At 34.7% G+C, this 23,129-nt stretch overlaps 1 protein-coding gene across 3 annotated transcripts in view; it reads left to right on the top strand.

The window, feature by feature from the left end:
- The window catches only part of LOC113237643 (sn1-specific diacylglycerol lipase beta), a 98,846-nt gene that overhangs the window by 3,463 nt on the left and 72,254 nt on the right, over positions 1-23,129 (top strand). The window contains exon 1 of one of the 3 annotated variants that reach the window (XM_026474252.1): positions 10,176-10,307. The exons of the other annotated variants lie outside the window; for them this stretch is intronic. The gene's annotated coding sequence lies outside the window, so the exon portion shown is untranslated. Of the gene's footprint in view, positions 1-10,175; positions 10,308-23,129 lie in introns of those variants that run through there. 3 annotated transcript variants of the gene reach the window in all.

Raw genomic sequence — 23,129 nt, forward strand, 5'->3', positions numbered from 1 at the left:
CATGAAAATAATTGAATAACAATTCAATAAAAATTTAAATACAATGAATAGCGACATCTTTAGCCGAGGCTGGTAGCTGTAAAGGTATCTAACTGGGTGATGAAATATCATAGATTTGTCATAGACGGCGCTTCGGCTAAAAAGTCGTTGAAAAACCGAATAGAAAGATACGACGCAAGCACATAGAAAAATTCGTGACGTCAGTTTGATCGAAGGATTTTTTCTGAGTGTTCGATCTTTGTATTAATAATTATAACAAACTAGTGGAGTAATTTCACATAAAAATAATTGAATATCAATTCAATAACAATTTAAAATATTATTTTCCCAAAACTAACTCTTTGTCAATAGTTCATTAATTATAATATTTAAACACAACGTTGTTCTACACAATAAACAATTTAAGTTGAATAAAATAAAGCATAGACCAACAAACACAATAAACATACGGAACTATTGTGTAATTGATAAGATAAGCAAGCGGATCCGGCGATCTGGTGTTACTACACATTTAAGCATATTATTATGCTGTATAGTGAATCACTGATAAAAGGTTGTCTTTTTTAACCCGGAGGCTGGCCGACCTCAACCCAGCTTTGTATTGGTAACAAAAATATTATTTTTAGTAAAACATCTTCAAATAATAGACTGCGGGATATCTTTTTTTTTATTATTGGACAAACACATCTTATAATGTAATTCCTTCGTGTTGTTTACTGAAATTTTCTTGGTGGAGTGAATGGACGTGAGTATATAATATAATGTTTAATAGGATATTTAAAGTATTGATTGGCCAAATTAAAATTTGTTGTTATCAAATCAATAAATAATAATAATAATAATAACGCACACACTCCACATAGCCCTAGGCAACTAGGGAAATCCCTGTGTCGCGGGTGACATGGACACACATAGACAACCACAAATTACACCCAAACTCACGAGAGAAATAAATTTAGGCCATACAAATTATCTTATTTGTAAAAAAATGAAATTGACAAGATAAATAAATAAAAAATAAAAAAAATATTTCCCCCGGGCCCAGGAATCGAACCTGGGACCTCTGCGTGGCAGGTTATCCGTTAGCAGGTTGTGTCGATCTTATGATTTTTTAAATAAATGTGTACATTTATTTTTCGACAAAGAGTAACCCATGAAATTTCTTACTCATTCTTCTCAGGGGAATCTGCCTTACGAATGAATCGTAGAATTAAATCAATGTGACGAGTTCAAGTGTAATTTGCTTACCTTTGAAATAAACATTATTTGAGTTTGAGTTTTCAATAAGTCCGAAACTGCGAAGTAGGAACGTAAATCTCGTAAACTGACTCAATTGAGTATAACGCAATTTGTAGGTTTGCCGCGTCCCGCTGCATTTATAGTTACCTAATCTTGTTGGACGATGTTAGAGTGGTCTATTATGTGACCGACATCTTTGAGAATAAATGAGTGCGCCGCTGTGGCTCACTGACCGAGTTGTTTAAATAGTTACTTCCACTCAACGCAACACGCCGAATATTTGGTTAATAGCCAAAAAATCTGCAACTGATGTGTTACGAGACACCCGTTCCCTTTAACAATGAAAAAAAAACTAGTTTTCACTTAGTAAACCTAACACGCAGTCTCGAAGTGTAATAGCAGGAATTATTCCATTCTCAAGGAGTTCTACCTTGAGAAAGAGTTTATCCAGGGAAGTACTGACACCTTACCTATTTCTGCCGCCAAGCAGTACGTAATGTAAGCATTACTGCGTACCGGTTTTGAAGGGTAAGGGTGCTAGTGAAGTTACAGGTACATGCTTCTAAAGATGTGTCTGTAATTTCACTAATGTCACCCTGGTGACGGGCGTAGTGGCAGTGCCCTCAGATCTTTGCGTTTTAAAGCTCGTATGTGACACTGCAACTATTATATTATGGACAGGTGTGTCCACCAGTTTACCACCAGGCCCACGATTTGTATGTGAGTGTAAGTTGTAAGATCACAGTAGTAGGTATTTTAATATATATAATAAATAATAAACAGACTTAAGAGGAAAAAAATCGAGCAAATTATTACAAAAATTATACACTCTAGAATCTATCAATATTTTAAAGAAAGTTGAATTATTAACTTTCTCAACTCAGCTCAATTTGACGAAAATAAAATGAATATCAATTCAATACAAATATTTAATGAAAATACAATTGACTTATGTGTGATATGACAACATTGGCGCAGAAAATCCTAGTGTTGTCCGCATAACAACCTAATAATAAATATATTTCTTGTTATAATACTTATAATGACGCGTGTTATCTACAGCTTAAGAGGAAGGTTGTAACCCAGCGCGTTAACAACAAATTAATCTTAAAATGTATGTAACATATCCTAATTTTGAGAAATAAACTTTTTCATTCTGGATCTTACTGCACTAGGTATTAATTTTTGAGTTGCTATAAAATCATTACCGGTTTCATGACAAGTGTTGTAATTCAAAGGTGTTCGCATTAGGTAATGTTAGGAAATAGCTATTTTAAAACATAACCAAAAAAACTGTTGTTAAATATTTACGAACATTATTTAGTACAGTCAAGCGCACGCTGAGTTGTACTCTTTTTGATTTCGGGCCATTCTTGTAATTTTTTTATGATATTTAGTAACGAAACTAGCAAGTCGATAATGTATTTGTGAGTATAACAGTTGCAGTGGCAATGAGTTTTGAATCGCAATGACCTGAAAGGCATTGCCGATACACCCAACTTCCTGAGACATAAAGTTGTGATGTTGTGAAATGTATTATTCATGTACGAGAATTTATTGGAAAATAAATAAAGACACTATATAATAATAATAAAGACGCTGTATAATAAAATCAATACACTATATATATTTTAATTTTCGTAAATATGATAAAATCGCTAACATCGCGATAAAATGATAACTACCCTCTCGAACGACGTCAAACATCGACGAAATCCCGCGGGTAAAAGTTTGTTCAAAACATATTATTATGGTGGTATAGCGTCTGGCACGGCAAGCTAGGAGACGTCGGTTCGAATCCGGTCGGATCGAAGGATTTTTTCTGAGTGTTCGGTCTTTGTATTAATAATTATAACAAACTAGTGGAGTAATTTCACAAAAAATAATTGAATATCAATTCAATAAAAATTTCAATACAGTGAATAGCGACGTCTCTCGCCAGGACTGGTAGCTGTAAAGGTACTAACTGGGTGATAAATCTTTCAAAGAATTCTCATAGATGGCGCTACGACTAAACAGTCGTTGAATACCAAATACAAAGACACGACGAAAGCACTTAGAAAAATTCGTGAGGTCCGCTGCTTCGTTCCGTGGCTTAGTTGGTATAGCGTCTGGCACGGTAACCTAGCAGACGTGTCGGTTCGAATCCGGTCGGATTGAAGGAGTTTTTTCTGAGTGTTCGATCTTTGCATTAATGATTATAACAAACTAGTCAACAATTAGATATAAATTAGAAATTTTCGATTATTTGTTATTATTACACAATGGTCCCGCTTTCTTGATGTCATAATCTGGCCGTCCTTTCATTATTATGCAAATGCGCGGCGGCAGTGCACATATGCAAGCCGTGCTGCTACGTTTGTATAGAGTTACCATAGTCGTGTTATTATACTACGCTACTACCCTGGACAAACTCTTTTACAAGGACCTCTACTGTCACTAAAGACAGGCGTAAAGTTGAATTTACACTTAAGCATAAAGCTTAAGTGTAACGCTTAGCGTGCTATTGACTGTACATACTCCTACTCATGTACCTTCGTAATAAGCTAACAGTGCTGTTGACTAGCCAATTATCGCATCATATTATTTACCTAATGGTGCGAACATATAAAAACGTTTAGCAGAGTTGCCTTAAAAATAAATCACTGGCTTCTTCACACCGAGAAGTCAACTACCTTACCTACAAGAAAGACTTTGGACAGAACATCAAATGACTCTGATGCCAAGCCACTGTACTTACTGTAGCCACTTCAAAACAACTAGTACTTACTTGTTTCTCGAAAATTTGATGACGGTACACTCTGGTGCAATATTTATCCACAATTTGCACTTAGTACAGTCTGACTTATACGTGAAATGGTACCGTCTACTTCTGATAATTTAAAACAGCCTTGTAATTCCATCGTTAGATTTATTTATAAAAGCCAAAACTAAGTAATAAATTAATCAAAAAAATACCAAGCACAACTTTCTATAAGAGATTACGTGACTTTTTTGTTGATTTATAGTCTGGTCCAGAGCTGTCTTTAGTCTTTAGTTAGACAGAAATAATTTATCATTATACAATTTACACAAATCATATCGTCTAGGTACATTCGATAACTTTTATTCGCTAATTGAAAAATTGTTTAACGGTAGCGGGTTGAAAATGGAAGTGGCATGAATCGGGCCCGTGCAGATGATGGAACTGGTCTGAAAGTATTGAATAAGTATTAGCGTCAAGTACGTGGAGTTGTAATGTAAAAACTTGAAATATTAATTTTCGGTTTTGTTCAATACTCTGTCGCTTTACAACAGTCTAGGGGTCGTATTCTAGAACTCTACTCAATACTCAAGTCAGGACTTGAGTATTGCAGTGAGCACTGAAAATCATACTCAAGTCCTTGCCATTAGGGTCGTATTTCCAGTGCTTGAAATCATACTCAAGTCTGCTCAAATCCTGAATTGAGCATTGAATAGAGTTCTGGAATACGACCCTTAGAATTCATTCATTCATTCATTTATTTATTGCAATTCACATGTAGGTATCCTTAATAATTCTATGTACATCAAACATGTGAAACCCAGAAGATCGTAACAATGTCTGGAGACAGAAGTTTTAATCTAATTTTTTTTTCTTATTTATTGAGGGACAAACAGTTACACACATATAAAAAAATACATATTTTAAAATTAACTTATAAATAAACCCATAGTCCCCTAAATATACATTAAATAAAACAAAAAGTTGGTAAACAGACAGAGGTAATATATTCTTTTTATTTTTGATTATAGCAAGTGATGAGACGAACAAATGGTGCGCCTGGTGGTAAGCGACACGCCTGTCCATAAAAGTTACAGTGCCATTTAGCGCTTTAAATCATAAAGATCTTTGGGGCACTGCCACTGCGCCCGCACCCTGAGATATAAGTTGACAAGTCCCATGTGCCTGTAATTTCACCAATACTCTTATCCTTTCCTAACCGGAACTCAGTAATGCTCACATTACTGCTTGGTCGCAGAAATAGATAAGGTGGCAGTACTTCCCTGCACGAACCCTTTCACACAGTCTGAAATTTCACAGGAATCATGGTGTACCAGCGATATTCGTATTTTCTCGGATTTGAATCGGACTTAGTGCGCAAGCGACACCCGAAGTGGGTCCGAGTTTCCTAGATTTATATAGTCTCAGATGTGGAACGAATACGAATCGGGTGACTGATCCGAATATTCGAGTACTGTAGTACGGTATTAGGGCGTGTGCGCCACTGCGCAGTGTTGAGTTGTGAGTAGCCATAAGCGTAGTAAGCGGCAAGTGCAGCTTTTATGTTTGTAGTTTTTTAGAGTTCTCTTAGATCCTTAGAGGAAGGAAAAAATTAGAGCACATGCTAATTTTGTCAATCTGGTTTTAATCTTTATGACGTGTGATTTCCAATTGACATTATAATCAATTTCGAATGATAACGGAGTGAAGGTATCCACGCATTCCACCTTTAAGGAGTTGTACTCAGAAAAATATTATATTTAAAGGTTTTCTTTAATACGGTCTAGATGGCAATTTTTTTTAAACAATGTATAAGTTATGGTCAGTTATCCAATTTATACGTTTAGCAAGTAGTGTACTTAAGTCTTGATGTAGTTTTAATGAAGCTGTTTATGCAGGAAGTTAATAACGATATATCATCTCATCTGCAAACAAAACAAAGCTTTCTTTAAGTATTTTTGGGAGGTCATCTAAACAAATTAAGAATAGCAGAGAAGCTGTGACACTTCCCTGGGGGATTGAGTTTTACATTTGTTGTACGTCAGATTTAACACGAGTTATTTCGCCCGTTAATACATGATTATTATTTTTTTATTTCAACACATTGTTCTCTGTTTCGTAGATATGATTCGAACCATTTGTGTGTGTTACCCCTTACGCCTATTCCGTACAGTTTTCTAATAAAATTTAGTATTGTACCCTATTGTACGCCTTCGACATATCGAGCAAGACACCGATCGCATATTTTTTATCGTTTAGTATGTTTATAACTTGTTATACTAACTTGTAAGCCGCCAGAGTAGTCGAGCGGTTTCATCGGAATCCATCATCAAGGATGTTATACTTTTCACAAAAGGAATATATTATTTTTTTATATTTATGTTATATATAACTTTATTATAAATTGGTTTTATTATGGATTTATTTTACATATCCGGAAATATGCCATCCGAAAAAGATTGATTTATTCGTTTATAAAATGGTGTGGTCAGTTTGAGTGGTTGACAAATATTTTTAATTTATTGCATCTCGACAAACTATACAGCTGTTTCATCGTGGAAGGTAGTAAACAGAGAAACATAGTCCCTTCACATTTATATGGATATATCTACACAAGCCTTTATTCAATTTGTCCGAAATTCTGCGTAATAATTAGGGAAGATATTGTAATACTGTGATAATACATAATTGTGATAATACATGTGATAGTACATAGTGATAATATATAATGCATAATTTGTACAAATAACAAATGAAACTACTTTTTTATATTCAAATTACGTATACGTTATCCTGGCTGACTATGGGATCTGTAAAAGGTCCGAAATATTGGTTTGTTTGAAAAAACAAATATAAGCGTTTAGATCCGCAACAGTTTAATTTCCTATGTGTAACATTCGTGAAAACCTACAAACTCGATTTGTACAAGTAAATTAACTTTGACAATAAAACTTCTTGATACCATGTGTTCTTCATTACAATGTTGTAATTTTCGCTAGAAGCTGAGTATGGTGAATTTTGCCTATAAATTGTAGCAAGCAAAATTAAGCTCTCTACAATGCAATGACATTACAATTTACATATGTTTTCTTTTTTATTTCTTTACATGACATTACGCTTGAATTGTTAACTCTGGAAATTTTTTTTGTGGTTTTTTGTATTAGGCTAAATTGTGTTTGTTGATAGGTTAATGATTGAAAATGAATAACACAAAAAATAATCAACATGTTCTCCGAATAACAAGATGTAAAAAATGATGATAAAAGTTAATTATTTGAGGAACAAGGATTTAAGTCGACCGCCATTAAGAATTTGCGTCAATAGAACAAAAGCGGTATATAAAAAAAGTGGACATACTTAGTAGATAGTTTTTGTTGGATTTTGTTTCATTCATCGAAAAGTTAAACAATCTGCGGGCAAACTCATTCTATTGGGGTATTTTGGAAACCTCTAAGAATCCGAGTAATATTTTTTTTTTACTATGCCTAGTGACGGGACGAACAAATCGTGTGCCTGATGGTAAGAAACACAGCTGTCCATACCAATTGCAGTGCCATTCATATCGCAAAGACCTGAGGGGCACTGTCACTGCACTCGTCACCCTGATATATAAGTTGACAAGTACCACGCGCCTGTAATTTCACCAGCACTTACCCTACACATACAAATAGGTAAGGTGGCAGGACTTCCCTGGACGAACTCTTTCACAAGGAGCTCTACTGCTAGTCGCACAAACTATTGAAACCATTTAGTTCAGAGCATTTCTCTTTTTTTTAATTTTCGGCTGTCAAATTAGTCGATGTTCTGAGACTACTTCATAATTTTAGATGGTCTGTCTTTGTACCAAGAATAAATTAGTGATAATAATTATAGCTGTATTTTACAGCTAATTTGTTCATGTAGTTCGTATGTATTCGTAATGACATATGAGCACATTTGGTCTTATTATAGCAAGGGTACATTTTCTTGTTTTTAGTGTGAACGAGGACTGTACTGCATTCAAATTTTGTACCAAATAAACATTGTTTTAATATTATATTTTATTGTTGAAAATCAGACCTGACCTGACCACATCCTAGGGCCATAGTATTAGAATTTATTTAATTACTACAAAACCGCATTTTCAATAATGCCAGTAATAACGATAAATTTCACAGCCAGAGTTTTCCTTTTAGAGGTACGTTATGGTTGTAAGAGACAGTCTCAAGCGCAGCGATTATGCGATCAGACCAAAAGGACTGCCACAATAGGCCAATCAAGATCAATCAGCATCAAACGAGAGGACACAGGCATGCGTGCTACGACTATGCTTATTCGTTGTTATTAGTTTTTGTATCAGCGTTAATAATATCAATTTTATAAGAGTTATGTACATTCCCCGTTCTTCAAAATATTGTTCTTATACATATACTATTTACGTTTCATTTTAAACTATTAATGCATACAATTTGTTAAGTAGAAACTTTTACAATTCTTGGATTTGAAAATTTTGTTTTAAACAGATAGAGCTGTGTTCTGTATTAACATAATTTAAAATAAGAGTGATTTAAAATTGTAATTAAAAGGATTAAATAAGTTTAATTTAAATTTATAATGCTTGAAACGTATTTTAAATTAAGGTTCGAAGCTACAACAAAGAGAAAAATGAATAAAAATATTGTTCTGTTCAGCCAAGTGTTTTTTTTTATAAATAGTAATAAGCGTAACAATAAAGATTGATAACAGAAAACTCTAACTCAAGCAATAAATTTATTTTAATGTTGCCTCGTGTATTATTATTGTTTTTTACAGTAAATACTGAATGTAAAGCTATTATATTTAAAAAGAAAACTCTAATTTTATAGCTAATCGAAAAATTTTAATTATGTTAATCACAATTTAAATGCCGTTGTCTATGTGTGTCCATGGCACCCGCGACCCAGGGTTTCCCTAGTGCGGGGCCATGTTGAGTGTGTGCGTTATTATTATTATTAATATTACAATGTTTTTTAAGCAAAAATTAAATCTGACGTACACAGCTTACCTAACCAAAGAAAATAAATGTCCAGCAGTTTTTATGACCATTTTAATTAATCGTGTATTATTTTCACGTTTTAATTTCTTATTATTTATGTGCATTTTAATGTTACCTCTACATTTTTAGTAGCAGTAGAGCTCCTTGTGAAAGATTTCGTCCAGGGAACTACTGCCACCTTACCTATTTTTGTGGCCAAGCAGTAATGTGTAAGAGTGCTTGTGAAATTACTTAAATTTGGGACTTTGTCAACTTATGTCTCTGGACGACTGTCACTTTTGTGATTTGAAGCTCTTATTGTAGTGGCACTGCAACTGTTATGGACAGGCGTGTCGCTTTCCACCAGCGCACAACTTGTTCGTCCCGTTACGTGGTGTCATAAAAAACAAACATTTTTTCGATCTTATTTTTGATACACCTCTTTCATATGTGGAGGATCTTCTGGAGTAAGTAATAAAGTGTGGATAGTAAACTAATTATAGTTCATTGAAATATGTACTAATTTAATAATATAAACAAGTGCTAGTTTCGCTTAGGTAAATATAACTCTACATACAAAAGGTAAATTAATAAATGCAAACTGCTAATCTAGTTAACTAATATGGCATTAAGTAGCAAATGAAAGCTTGCATGCAATTACAATAATTTGACATCAATTTTCATTATCACAACGTGGAAAGATTACTGCGTTCTAGAGTAGGTAGGTTTCTCTTCAGTGTATCTTTCTCTAGCATATTAAATGAGAGTTGGTACAAGCGAGTAGGAAAGTGAATGAATCGGGTGGTAGAGACAGCTCGGGTGGATTCGGTATACTTCGGTGAAAATTAGCACTGTGTATGTTGGCGGCTAAGCGGTAGCGAGAAACGGTGCGACAGCCGGTCGCCGACTGTCGAGGCGAGTGAACGTTCGATATCGCGCATCGCTGCTCTCGCTGTAAACAAATCATAAGTGACTGACAAAAGCACGATCGTTGTTCAATGAAAACCGGTTATAGGACACAAGGGTTGATCATCTGAGTCGCCTAATATTGCAAAGGTCACAAACATTTTTGGAACTATGATCTAGACGGTCGGTCGCGGCGAATTTACTGGCGGTGCACTGACGTTGAATATTTTGGTTCGGTGAAAGGAATTAGTAGTTGTACACTTCAGTGGGTTTGTTGGTGATATTGTGGATACTGTGGCCGGTGGCCGGTGGCAGATGGTTCTTGGCAACATGCGACCGGTGTCTGAGGGCCCGCTACCGGCGGTGATGACAGCGGCGTTTGCTACAACCTGCTGATCGCTGTAGAGTCACTTGCAGCATCTCGAGGTACGCTCATATTATGTACATGCTCACAATATTTGAAACGTGAGTAAGCTAAATTAAGCATTAATTTTAATAACTTACGTAAAAAGTATTATGGTATCAGAGTAGGTAGGTATTCATTACATTTGTCACTAATATACTTACGTCACTTTTCTGCATTTATGACTTATAATGGAAAATTTTAAGAACAAACAGATAGGTAATTTTCAGGTTATTTTTCTCTACCTAATTTCGGTGACAATTTTTTTATTTAAATATTCTAAAGTGAAGTATTATTAAATTTTTATTTAAATTTTCATCATAATATACTCGAATAGTTAAATAATAAAATTGCCACCGAAATTAGCAAGAGAAAACAGACCTGAAAATGACCCAGGTACAAATTGTCTTGTATGTAATTACGAAAGGGGCTTAGAGTAGTATTCTAGAACTCTGCTCAATGCTCAATGCTCAAGTCAGGACTTGAGTATGATTCAAAGCACTAGAAATCTTGAGTATTTAAGTCCTTGCCATTACGGTCGTATTTCCAGTGCTTGAAATCATACTCAAGTCCTGACTAGAGCATTGAGTAGAGTTCTAGAACAGGACCCTAAGAAACGATCTACAATATTCTGTCAGTTTTTAATTACGTATAGTTAGTTCTTTTATCCAGTTTTAATTAATCAAAACTCAGCTGTAACTCAGCGGCGGCGGCGGCGTAAACGTCGACGTTGACGGGCCCTTCCGGCAGGTATCGGGAGAGTTTCTGTCCTACCACTTATCCAAATGTCTCGATTTTTCTGGTACTCATCGAACTCGTCCGACTACTATTTGTACCCTTAAATCATTTTAACCTATCTCATCTCTTTCACATACTCTTAATCTTAATGACTACATAAGTCAATGGTAATCGAGTTATATAGGTATAGTGGTAGCGTCGTTATAAAATACAAAATCGATGACTTAATTCGCAAGTAAAATAATTAGAGTGCTGTAATAAAATACGCCTTGCATTGTTACATTCTACACAGTCCAGCTGCGGATATGAATACAAACACGTTTTGTTTATAATAAAGTATTCTAAGCATTTCGTGATATTGATTTAAATAAATAGGTAGGTACAGAAAATATTTACCTTGAAAATGTTGCAATTAGAATAATATTAATCCAAATTTTTCACGCGTTTTTCCAGTAATTTTTAAGCTAGTTTCTAGATAATGTCCGAATGTCATTTATTAGTTTATATGTAAATTGGAATGAAACGCCGTACGGGTAGCCCGTACTAATTGTTCACTTAATACTTATAGTAAAAGACTTATTTAAGAGTTGCCAGTTCAGTTCGTAATATCGACAGGGAATTTCAGTTATTCGGCTATGTAAACTGTATCAGTGCAAACGGATGTTGAATACGTCTCTATACATTTAAAACACCAACTAAACTTACCTACAAAGATATCATTTCGCATAAACGTGTCCTATTGTTCTTTCGGCCCATTATACCTAATCCAAGCAGAGTTACGTTAGAGGTGAGCGTTTAAACGAAAAGCACTTTAAAATTGTTTTAATACAAATACACAAGCATGCTTATAATTTTAAGTTGTAAGCGTCGCTCAGCTTAATACTCAACAATTTATTTTTTTACAATTTGCCAAAATGTCAAGTCAATCAATGAAAAATTAAAGTCGTGCTTTACAAATAAACTTACTTAACTGAAAACCTTTGGTGTCCTACTCTCGCTTTTCGCTGTCAACACAATGTTTGCAAGCTTTTTTAACATACAAACGTACAACATACGAGACGGTAGATACGGGAATTCCCGAGACTCCGCGAGAATTCTCTAGACGATGTGTGACGTGTTTTTTGGGTCGTATCTAATTTGTACGTTACACAGTTTACATAAAACTCATTATACTATGGTTACATACAAAAATTCGCTTTTATTCCGCGCTGTGGCAATGTAAGTTGAGCCTTCGGCGAAATACCATTGACAGCACAACTCCTCTCCGTTTTGGCAACAAATGGGCCCGACCGATGCGTCTATCGCGCCCATTCAACTCAATATCTGACATGTACAGTAGAAAAGACTTGTCAAACTATACGTATACATTTGTGTAGATACGACATACCTGCGCATAGGGAGTTACGTTCGTCAAACAATACTGTGCATACATATCAATTTTGCTTGCGAGCATGGTTTTGTTAATGATTCATACTTTTACAACATTGTATATAGATATAATAGTCGAATCAATTGCAAATCAGTATCAGTGGGCAATTTTACTCAAATTCACTTTACTGAATTACGCTTGTACAGAAAGTAACGTGCACGTTTTTGCGTTCGTGATGGTGCATTTACAATAATAACCATGGTTTGATAATTCACAACAAGAAATTGAATATAGTGGGCATATTTGTTACCTACTTTATAAAGTGTCAATATAATAGAACCAATTTATTATAAAAATTTATGCAATAACATAGTTCTAGTTACGAAGATAAAAGGACTGACATAAGAAGCTTGCCTAAAATCTTGGCAGAGTTCCACTTTTGTATGACTAATAGGTTGGGTTTCCCAGTCGGTCCATAAGTTTTAATTATATTTTCATCTTCGTCAATAAGTTATGGACTAATTATGGTAGCAAGATTTCGTAGATTTTTCACAGATGACGCTATAGCAAAAAATTGTTAAAAACCAAAAACAATGATCTGCATGAAGCACATAGAAAAATTTGTGATGTCTGCTGGTTCGTTCCGTAGCCCATTTAGGAGAGCATCAGGCACGGTATGGTGGAGGCGCTTGTATTCGAGTTCAGCTGGATTGAAGGAATTTTTCTTTGTATTTGATCGTTGTATTAATAATTACTTATAGCAAACTAGTGGAGTAATTTCACAAAATAGTAATTGAATATCATGATAGTAAAACATCGTGATATTCAATATTCATAAATGATAACAAGATTCTTATGAACCAGTGGTCACTTATACCAGAACGTTTAAAGGATGATTCACATTAGACCGTGCCGGGTGCGAGCCGTGTCCGAGGCATCCGAGTCTCGTACGTGCCGCAAGATCTTAAATTAGAACGTTGTAAGGTGTATCACTTCATATGAAATGTACGCAGCATTTCCAATCCGAGCCTCGTCCGTGACTCTGCTCGCGCCCGGCACGGTTGTGAATAGTCCATAACCGAAATCAAAATATAATTGAAGTCATTCTTTTTTTAAATTTGTGGCCAGTGGTTCATATGAACATTTTTATCATAGTTCAACCTTTTTTAGCGTTCTTCCGTAATATTCATTGAATAAAACCTATAAAATAGGAAATGAAACTATTTTTCCGGATTTAAATCGCGTACATTTGTTTTTTTGAACAAACCGACGTTTCGGGCCCTTTATAGGTCTACTGGTTTCTCAGTTCCTGAGACCCGTGAAATGTAACATCCCCTTACAGGACGCAGGAATTTACAAGCTTGACTGTGAGTGCGGTCTCTCTTATATTGGACAAACAAAGCGAAGTATTTGTACCCGCGTCAAAGAACATATAGCTAATGTCAAACACCGTCGCGTAAACAAGTCTGCAGTCTGCGAGCATGTCATGGATAAACCTACACATTCAATGAAGTTTGACAAACCCCAGTTCCTTGCAAAAGACGTCCGTTAACTACCCAGGATGCTGCGAGAGGCCATTGAAATTAAAAATCATCCTAATTTCAACAGGGAAGATGGTTTCTCCGGACCACCAGTTTGGGATCCAGTATTTCCTCTAATGAAAAATCCCAAACAGACATAAGACTGCAGTACTAATTAATATGTTTTAGTTTATTCTAATTTCTATTATTAATTAATACAATACTATTATATTAATTAATACAATAATTAAACAGAACTTAATAAAAATAATTTGTAAAACTTAATGTAGCGTAAATTGGAATATTTTCTTTGTAAAATTAGAAATAAGGTATTAAATTAATAACTATTGTAACTATTGTGAAAAAATAGGGTGGTTTGCATTAATATTAGACATAACTGGTTGAAGACTGTACCACCTCAGTCAACTGTGACCATGGGACCTGTAAAGGGCCCGAAACGTCGGTTCGTTTGAAAAAACAAATATACGCGATTTAAATCCGGAAAAATAGTTTCATTTTCTATGTGTAACAATCGCGAAAACCTAAGAACTTATTAAATTAGTTTAACTAAACGAACAAAAAAGTTTGTTGCAATTGCATTAATCTATGTCAATGTGTTACGTAGCGTAATGTACAAATAAATGGTTTTTTTAATAACTATTTTTTTTAATTATGCTACATTTTTCTATTTCCGGAACGAATGTAATTGTAAACTTATTACAATTTATATTACCTTATAGCAACGAGACTTTATACGTCGAAATATCACTTAGTACTATTTAGTACTTACGCATTTTATGGGATAAAGCTCATAAAATATTATTTAGAGGTGAATACCTTACCGTGGTACACATCATTGGATCTTTCGAAAGCTTATCAACGATTACGTGGATTCTCTGCTTCTCCTCTACATTTTCAATTATATACAGGGTATATGTGCCCAGGCGATTATTCTGTAAATATTAAGAGACATCAAAAACCGTTAAACTGATATAGAAAGTACGTTATCTAATGAGTAAAACGACATTAATAACTGTTTAAAAATAAAACTAGAAATATCCAAAATTTTAACGTTAATCACTCCCATACTTTTAACTTGATATCTTTAAACAGCTGCTTCGAATACAAAATTTTGTACTTAAAAATAAACTCAATTATTTTTATTCAATTAAAACATAGATTTATTACTTTATTTATAGCAGTTTTGTTATATGTAAACTTATAAAGTACCTTTAAAAGTAGGTCAACTAAAGCCTATCTACGAATGTAATTTTAAATGTATGGGAGAGTTTAACGTCAAAATTTTGGGTAGTTCTAGTTTTATATTAAAAATTATTGAAATTGTTTTACTCATTAGGTAATGTACTTTCGATATCAGTGTAAAGGATTTTGATATCTCTTAATATTGACGAATAATCTCCTAGGTACACTTAACGATTACATCCTATAGAGTAGTGGCCTATTTTAAGTGGCATAGCAATTGGGTATACAATTATAAACCCGCGTAACAATAACCCTGGATAATTTCTCAATACAGATTTATTACGCATATTTATAACTATGCGTAAAATTGTTATGCCGCATAATCTACACCCACGCAAAGATGAATATTAGTTTACTCACCTACCTACCCGTTATAGAATACCTCAAAGAAAGTTATCACATTTTGATGTTGTTTACTTCATCAATTAAGTCGACCATGGCCTTAGATCATATAACCAACTATGCTCTAAGACTACGGCACATTGAATTTAATGTACATAGGTACGTATTTCTTAGCTATTTAATACATAATCGTTAATATGGAAAGTTGGATCACTACCTATATTGCATTTAAAATGACGACGTTGGTGGCCCAACGGTTTATAAGTGGGCGCTGGATGAGGAGGTCCTGGGTTCGATTCCCGGTAGGACCCAATTGGGAATTGCACTTTTCTAAGTTCTGATCTGGGTATTGCGGTTTGTATCGCAGTTGCTCCGGTACTCATAGTACAGGGAATTAGGGAATTCTAAAGTACAACTAGAGGGTTTGAGACAAGACTTGGTTGTCTGGCACATCATTGTTATTAATCTGTACTTGTACTTAATAAATTACACACCACTTGTACGCACTTGTTTATGTTTTATTTACCAAGGTCTTTGCACATTCGTCATTTTATTTATTTCTTACAGTAAATAATGTGTAATCGTTTCATATTTTTAAATAATGACCTCGTTTATAGTCAACAATAAGCACTAAAATCACTCATAAATCATATTCGAGAATAATTTTGACTCGCAAAGGAATGATACTGCACTGATTTTCATATTTACTTATTTATTAACAACAACTGTATAAAACTAAACTAAATGGTAATATTAACTAAAGGCCCATTATAGGACCTCACAAATAGCAATACCTCGAATAGTAGTAAGTATTTTAGTGCATTTACCTTAACCCATCATATATATAAAAAAAACCGCAGACCGCATTGAGACAAGACAATATGACTTAGTACCATCAATACTCTACCGATCCAACCTTACTTATGATGTTATTTATCTTAATACAATTACAGTTAAAGATATGTTTAAAAATTCATTGCACGGCACGGGTAGAATCTGAAATAAATTGTTATACAACAAATATTGAACCACTAACAACCTCAAAATACAAATATAGAGGTATGTTCATAAAAATCCAGTATCCGATTTTAATGACAGTGTAGATCTGTGTAGACACATAATTTTATAACTTTATATCGATAGAAAACTTTACGGTGAAAGAGTATTATTTACTTCAGCAAAGAAAGTTCTCAAGTAACGCCCACATATCTAAGATATTGAGTGCTTAATGTTTTCCGTTAAGTTTTTTTTGCGTTATTATGCTTTATAAATATAATAATTTACAATATAACCCGAGCAAGGCATGTGGTTATCAATAATGTCACAGATATATCGATCTGCACGGATATTCGTCATCATCTGCATGCAGCGTGCGATACGCTATTTTGATCACGTGACACGTAGAGATGCTGATAACCTGGGACGTTTGACGGTGACGGGAAAGATGGAGGGAAAGAGTCCTAGGGGCAGGCAGGAGTCCCAAAAGGTGGTCGTATCAGATCGCCGAACAACTGGAGCTACCTGTCAGCGCCGCACTACATCATGCGACTGAGCGCAACCGATGGAGGCAAATGGTTGGCAGGATGAAGTGGAGTCACGATCCTCAGCAGTGAGGAAGCGATTAAGAAGATGTTGAAGAAAACTTTTATTGAACAACGGCACGTTCAGCTTGAAATACTGCAAATTATATTGTGTTAACTCCAAAAGTACTCTCCGGGAAGGTTACGATAGGAAACAGCTGGTGGGAGGAAACTTTATGGAATATAAACTTGAGCGATATTGAAAAATTTATTGGTGATCGTTTTTCTTTAATGGGGTCGGTGTTTTTTCTTGATAAAATATTCACATGAGCTGTCGAAACTATTGCTCAGTATTTATTATACTTTGTTCATGTAGTGTCCGACACACATGAATTTACAATATGATAATTATAATTTGTAATACAATAAATCATAAGTAAGGTGTGACACCAGATAATTAATATAACAATAGTATTATTATAAGATACTTGATCTTTCCATGCCATTACTGAATGCCCTATCTGCTGGGATAAAGTAGAAACTTCTATAAAAAAAGTGTAATAAGATTTTTGTTTGTTACTATGGTATTGTCATCGCGTTGAAATCGTGTGTAAAATGTTACATCAGTCCAGTTTGATCATTAGGAAGAGTACCGAAATCGATTTATACACTCAGATATGTAGGTATCCAAAATTATAAAAAAGTTATTAAAAGCCTGTGCTTGTGAGTTAAAACAAAAATAAAAATGGCAAGTTATATTTTATTATTTCTTGTGTGTTTTGTTGAGCTGTAGTTCAAAGCATAATAATTACTGTAGCACACAAAGCGGCCGTCGCCGTCGCGGCGCCCGCGCATCAACATTCGGTTCAGCAGCAACGTCACGCATGCGCTGCGCTACAATCATTACCTACATAGTTATCACAAGCTCGTAAAACACACGAGATATCTATTTGATAGCTTCCGAAATCATATCATCAAGTAATAACAACATTTCAAAGTACGTTTTACTTTGCTTTAAATTTTATCAAATCACTGTAATCTAAAATCTGAATTGTAAATTGTACTTTTATATGTGATAATTTTGCTTTGATATAGGTACTTCCATGTGCGTCATCGTATCACTGAATGTAGAAGCTACAGCTATAATAATAAAATCAGTCCTGAAAGTCTGACATTCACTGAATCGTTCCTAGGGTAACAAAGGATCGGTTTCAGAGAAGTTTGTTAATATAGTCTGGAGTTGGAGTTGATTACTTAGTAACTTTGCTCGTGGGCAACCTGTCTACCGTGAAACGATCGCCGCTTCGAAGTCTGGGTTTCATTGTTCCTTTATATGACTTATCGGTGAAAGTTGGGCGCTAAAGTCACATTCTACCGGTCATAACATTGACACGAAGGGTATGAAATGTTTTCCGTTAGCAAATCAGTTATGGAGAAAGTTCCACCTCGCTATTCTTTTTATACACCGTGCTTAATTTTTTTCTTAAAAAAAAAAACAGATCTAAGACTCGGTAGGTTAACATATATCTGGTTATCATTAGGAACTTTTTAAATTAACAAGTCTTACCTGGAACTTTACTTAAACGTACTTTATTATTCACAAATCGTACATATTTGAAGATTTATTAAATTAATCCTCTTGTAAATACAGTCCAAATGTACAATAGGTAAACACACGTTTAGAAAAAGTTAACTTACGTCATTTGAATATATTTTAAGAGATTACTAAAAATATTTGCGAGTAAATTAAAAGTGTTGTCCCTAAAAATAATCCAACAAACACCCCTTCATTCCCTTTGGGTCGGACGGATCGGACGTTTGACTTTTCAAGCGTTTTAATTTACCAGACAAAAAGTTCATTTTGCTGTGAAACCGTCCTCAAGGGTAAACTAAATATTTTTCATGAACAAATATGAAGTATTCATTGAGTTCCACTACATTCAAAATTGTTTTTTTTTCCAATTTGTTAAAAATAGCTTTTTCGTTTTATTAGGTACCTTTGCATATTCTGAGCCATGCTAGCCTAATTGTTTGACCTACCGCCTTTCATACAGGAACAGAAGGTTTGAATCCGGCCTCGCGCCTCTTAGTTTTAGGAATTTATGTGCGAAATTGAAATGTATGATGAGCTTTTCGGTGCAAGAAAGCATCATGATGAAACCTGCACGTTGAAGAAGGTCACAAGCCTCGGAAAACGTGTGAAGACCCCAACCCGAGGCCAGAGTGGTGGACTATAACCTAAATATTCGCCTGAGAGGAGACCCGTGCCCTGCACTGGAACGTATAAATGGATTGATTACGATGATGGTGACATGATATTTAACTACAACACAAAAAAGGCAACATGCTTTCATATCAGTTACCTCGTTTGTCATGCACTACGTAATTATCATAATAATTAAAAAACAACTCCTAGTTAATGCAAAAGGAATTAATTACCCATTATCGTCTCCGTACTGATAAACTATATATATTATCTGCTTAAGGTATGCGAGGGGACTTCGCCTAGAATAAGTGATATTCCACATATGTAAGTATTGTGTTGTTTTAACAGTCGTTGTACATTTATATCTGTGACCGTTAGATATGTGCCTATAAATAATATAACCAATAATAATAATAGGGGTTAAAGTATGAAATTGCCGATTTGTACTGAAAATCTAAATTGTTTATTTTTTAAATTTTTAACAAATTTATTTAATCAAAATAGTTGCCATTATTATCTATACATTGCTGCCATCTAATGGGAAGGTTATTAATGCCTTTGCGATAGAACTCCGACGATCTAGACTGCACAAACTGTGTGAAAGCATTTTGTACTGCCTCCTGGGAAGAAAACTTCTTGTCACGTAGATAATTGTCCAAATCACGAAAAAAATGGTAGTCCGTTGGAGCAAGGTCTGGTGAATACGGAGGATGACGAATGGTTTCTAACTGCAGTTCCTGAAGGGTCAAAATGGTTTCTCGTGCTGTGTGAGGTCTCGCGTTGTCGTGGAGCAATAATGGTGAAGATCGATTCATGAGTCGGGGCTGTTTTACTGCTAGTTTTGTCAACATGGTTCGGAGTCCGGCACCGGAGAAAACTATAGTGAATAACACCATGCTGAGACCACCAAACAGTTACCATTCCCTTTTTATTGGTAAGTTTTGCTTTAGGACACTGTTGTGGCATTTGACCTGGGGTCAGCCATTGCATTTTTCTTTTCCGGTTATCATAAAGAATCCACTTTTCATCACATGTTACAATTCGATCCAATATTCCTTCATTTCTGTACCGGTTCAACAAGGCAACACAAGTTTCAACACGCGTTTCTTTCTGCAGATCAGTCAAATCATGAGGCACCCATTTTTCGTATTTTTTTATTTTATTGATTTGACGCAAGTGAGTCAATATTGTGGGTAAGGTAACGTTAAACCATGCCGCTAATTCCTGGGTAGTTTGACTAGGATCGGCTTCCACTATCTCTCTTAATTCATCGTTATTCACCTGTGTGGGCGGTCTTCCTCGTGCCTCGTTCTTTAAGTCGAAATTTCCATCACGAAAGCGTTTAAACCAAAATCGCACGGTGCGTTCATTAGTAGACCCCTCTCCAAACGCAGCATTGATATTGCGGGCTGTTTCTGCCGCGTTAGTTCCGCGTCGGAACTCGTATTCAAAAATCACTCGAATTTTCGCAGTATCCATCTTTCTTGTCTAAATTGAATAACAAAAACAATTGAAAGTCGATATTCAAATGTTTCAAATTTAAAAAAAAAAAATCACAGAAACCATTTGAAAAAAATTTCATTCGAAAACCTCAAACCATGAAGATTCTATGAAAATTCAAAGAACCTATTGCAATAAAACGGCAATTTCATACTTTAACCCCTAATACCTAATATAACCAAGCAATAGATAATTACTAAAAAAAAAACAAAGTTACCTATCTTTTTAAGTTAACTGTCTTCATTATTTTTTACGGCATCGGAATAAATCCATTAAGCCAAATCTTCAATAATTTTTTTTCATACCTTTTTAAATACTGTGTCTAAAAGACTTTCTTCTTAGAATATATTTCAGGTATTTGAAGGTATCCATATCTCTTTAATAGTGACAAGAATGTATGCATATATAACATACGTAGTTTTCGTATTCTGCAGTATCTTCCTCTGTATAATACAACCGCGCGGTCGCCGGGCGGCCGCCGCGTAGACCAAATTCAAGTCAGTCTTGCGCAGGCGCCCGAGACGCTCATTTCAGTAAAAACATAAAACGTGCTGCGCGGCGGCAACGCGGGGTAAGTGCGATAAAATTCGTGTCGAATAAATGCGTCCTAAAGATATAACGATTTCCCGCCAAAAATGGTAGAAAATTAAAGTATTCCACAAAATGACAATCTAAGATCTGGCAGTATGGCGAAGAATGAAAAATTTTACTAAGTGGAACGATTATCAGTAAAAAAGGAGAGATTAAATATGCAAATAATATTTAATAAATAAACACAGAACGTATTGATAAAAAAAAATATGCAAAAAAAAATTGTCAAATTGTAATTAACTTTTATTGTACGGCAGGATGTTTCACCACCATGATATTCAATTATTTTTTGTGAAATTACTCCACTAGTTTGTTATAGTTTATTAAAGAAAGATCGAACGCTTAGAAAAAATTCACTTCGATCCGGTTGGATTTGAACCAACGTCTCCCAATAAACTGCTAACCATCTAAGCCACGGGGCAAAGAAACGGATCTCACGAAATTGATGAAAAATTGTCAATAGATATGACAGTTCGAGTGCATTTATACTCGTTCGATAAACCGAAATACAAGCTGTGATCGAATATGTCACAACAATGCAGTCACTAATGCGTTCATGATTGGAGGTTAGGCGACCTTCGGTTATCGATCCATGTTAATTATTGTCAATCATCGCATGCATAAATCCGCAGTTGCATAGAGATGTGTACTGCAGCGTAACGTAAGAAGCACAGTTTAACGCTATTTTTAGGTCAAAGTGCTGGTAGGTATGTACATAACGCGCAGTTATTTCATTTGGACGCGTTGAATACTTCATAGTCGCTCTTAAAAAAATTGTTCCAACTTAAGTTAGTTAATAAAAGTTTCAGTGTTTTCTCCCGCACTGGATGCAAACTAAAAATAGTCTCCAAAAAGAAACAATCAAGGCATCGTTTTTGTCATATAATCAATGAAATGTTTAATATACATTCGTTGGCCTTGTGACCTATAGAAATATGAAACAAACGAAACTGAATGACATTAATTCTAGAGTACTCTCTAATACTTTGCTAACAAATATTGTTTATTTGCAAAGTAGCGGCAGACGGCCGTTCGAAAATTTGGGAGCCGTGTTTAGTGAATTATTTTTTAAAAATACAACGAACGTTCGCCCAATCAGATTTTCTACTTTCACTTTAATATACAATATTTCTCACTGTTTATTTCATTGCTTCATTACTCAAAGGTCATGGTTGTTATTCATTTATACGTTCCTCAATGTATAAGCGAAAACAAAAGTAACGAACCGTTTGTTAATCCATTCTCAAATACCATTGTTAATGGACATGACACGGGCACCTAATTTTCACAAGTTAAATCCATGGTGATATAGACAATCAATTTATAAAATGACGCCACCATGTAAAAACAAGTGACAGTCAGATGAAACAAACTGTATTCTACAGCCAAAGAGTTCCATTTTGAAATGTTGTAATTACTTTTTAAATATTGTTTATGTAAGTGGCCAGTTCCGGAAACTTATAGTGCGCTCACGTATCAGTACTTTAAACCGTTAAAGACATACATGTGCCTAAATCGTTAACACTGAATTTGGTTAAAGGTTTTGTTTGTTTAGATAAGTTTATAAAATTTACTATTATATTTCAGTTTCAAACCTCGAAGAAGGAAATTTGCCAATTTTTAGAACTAAATATTTAGTTTCCTAACTTTAAAAGGTTTATTTGAAACAGAGTTATTTCAGTAAGTATGTGTTATTTACGCAACTATTTAAGTTTGCACTGTTGCAGAAATCTGTTACAAAGTGATGTTATGCTAACTTTACGAGGGAAAAATAAACAACTCTTTAAACCTTCAAT

Source organism: Hyposmocoma kahamanoa, unplaced genomic scaffold, assembly GCF_003589595.1.
Source record: "Hyposmocoma kahamanoa isolate Upper Pololo Valley unplaced genomic scaffold, ASM358959v1 93, whole genome shotgun sequence".
NCBI lineage: Eukaryota > Metazoa > Arthropoda > Insecta > Lepidoptera > Cosmopterigidae > Hyposmocoma > Hyposmocoma kahamanoa.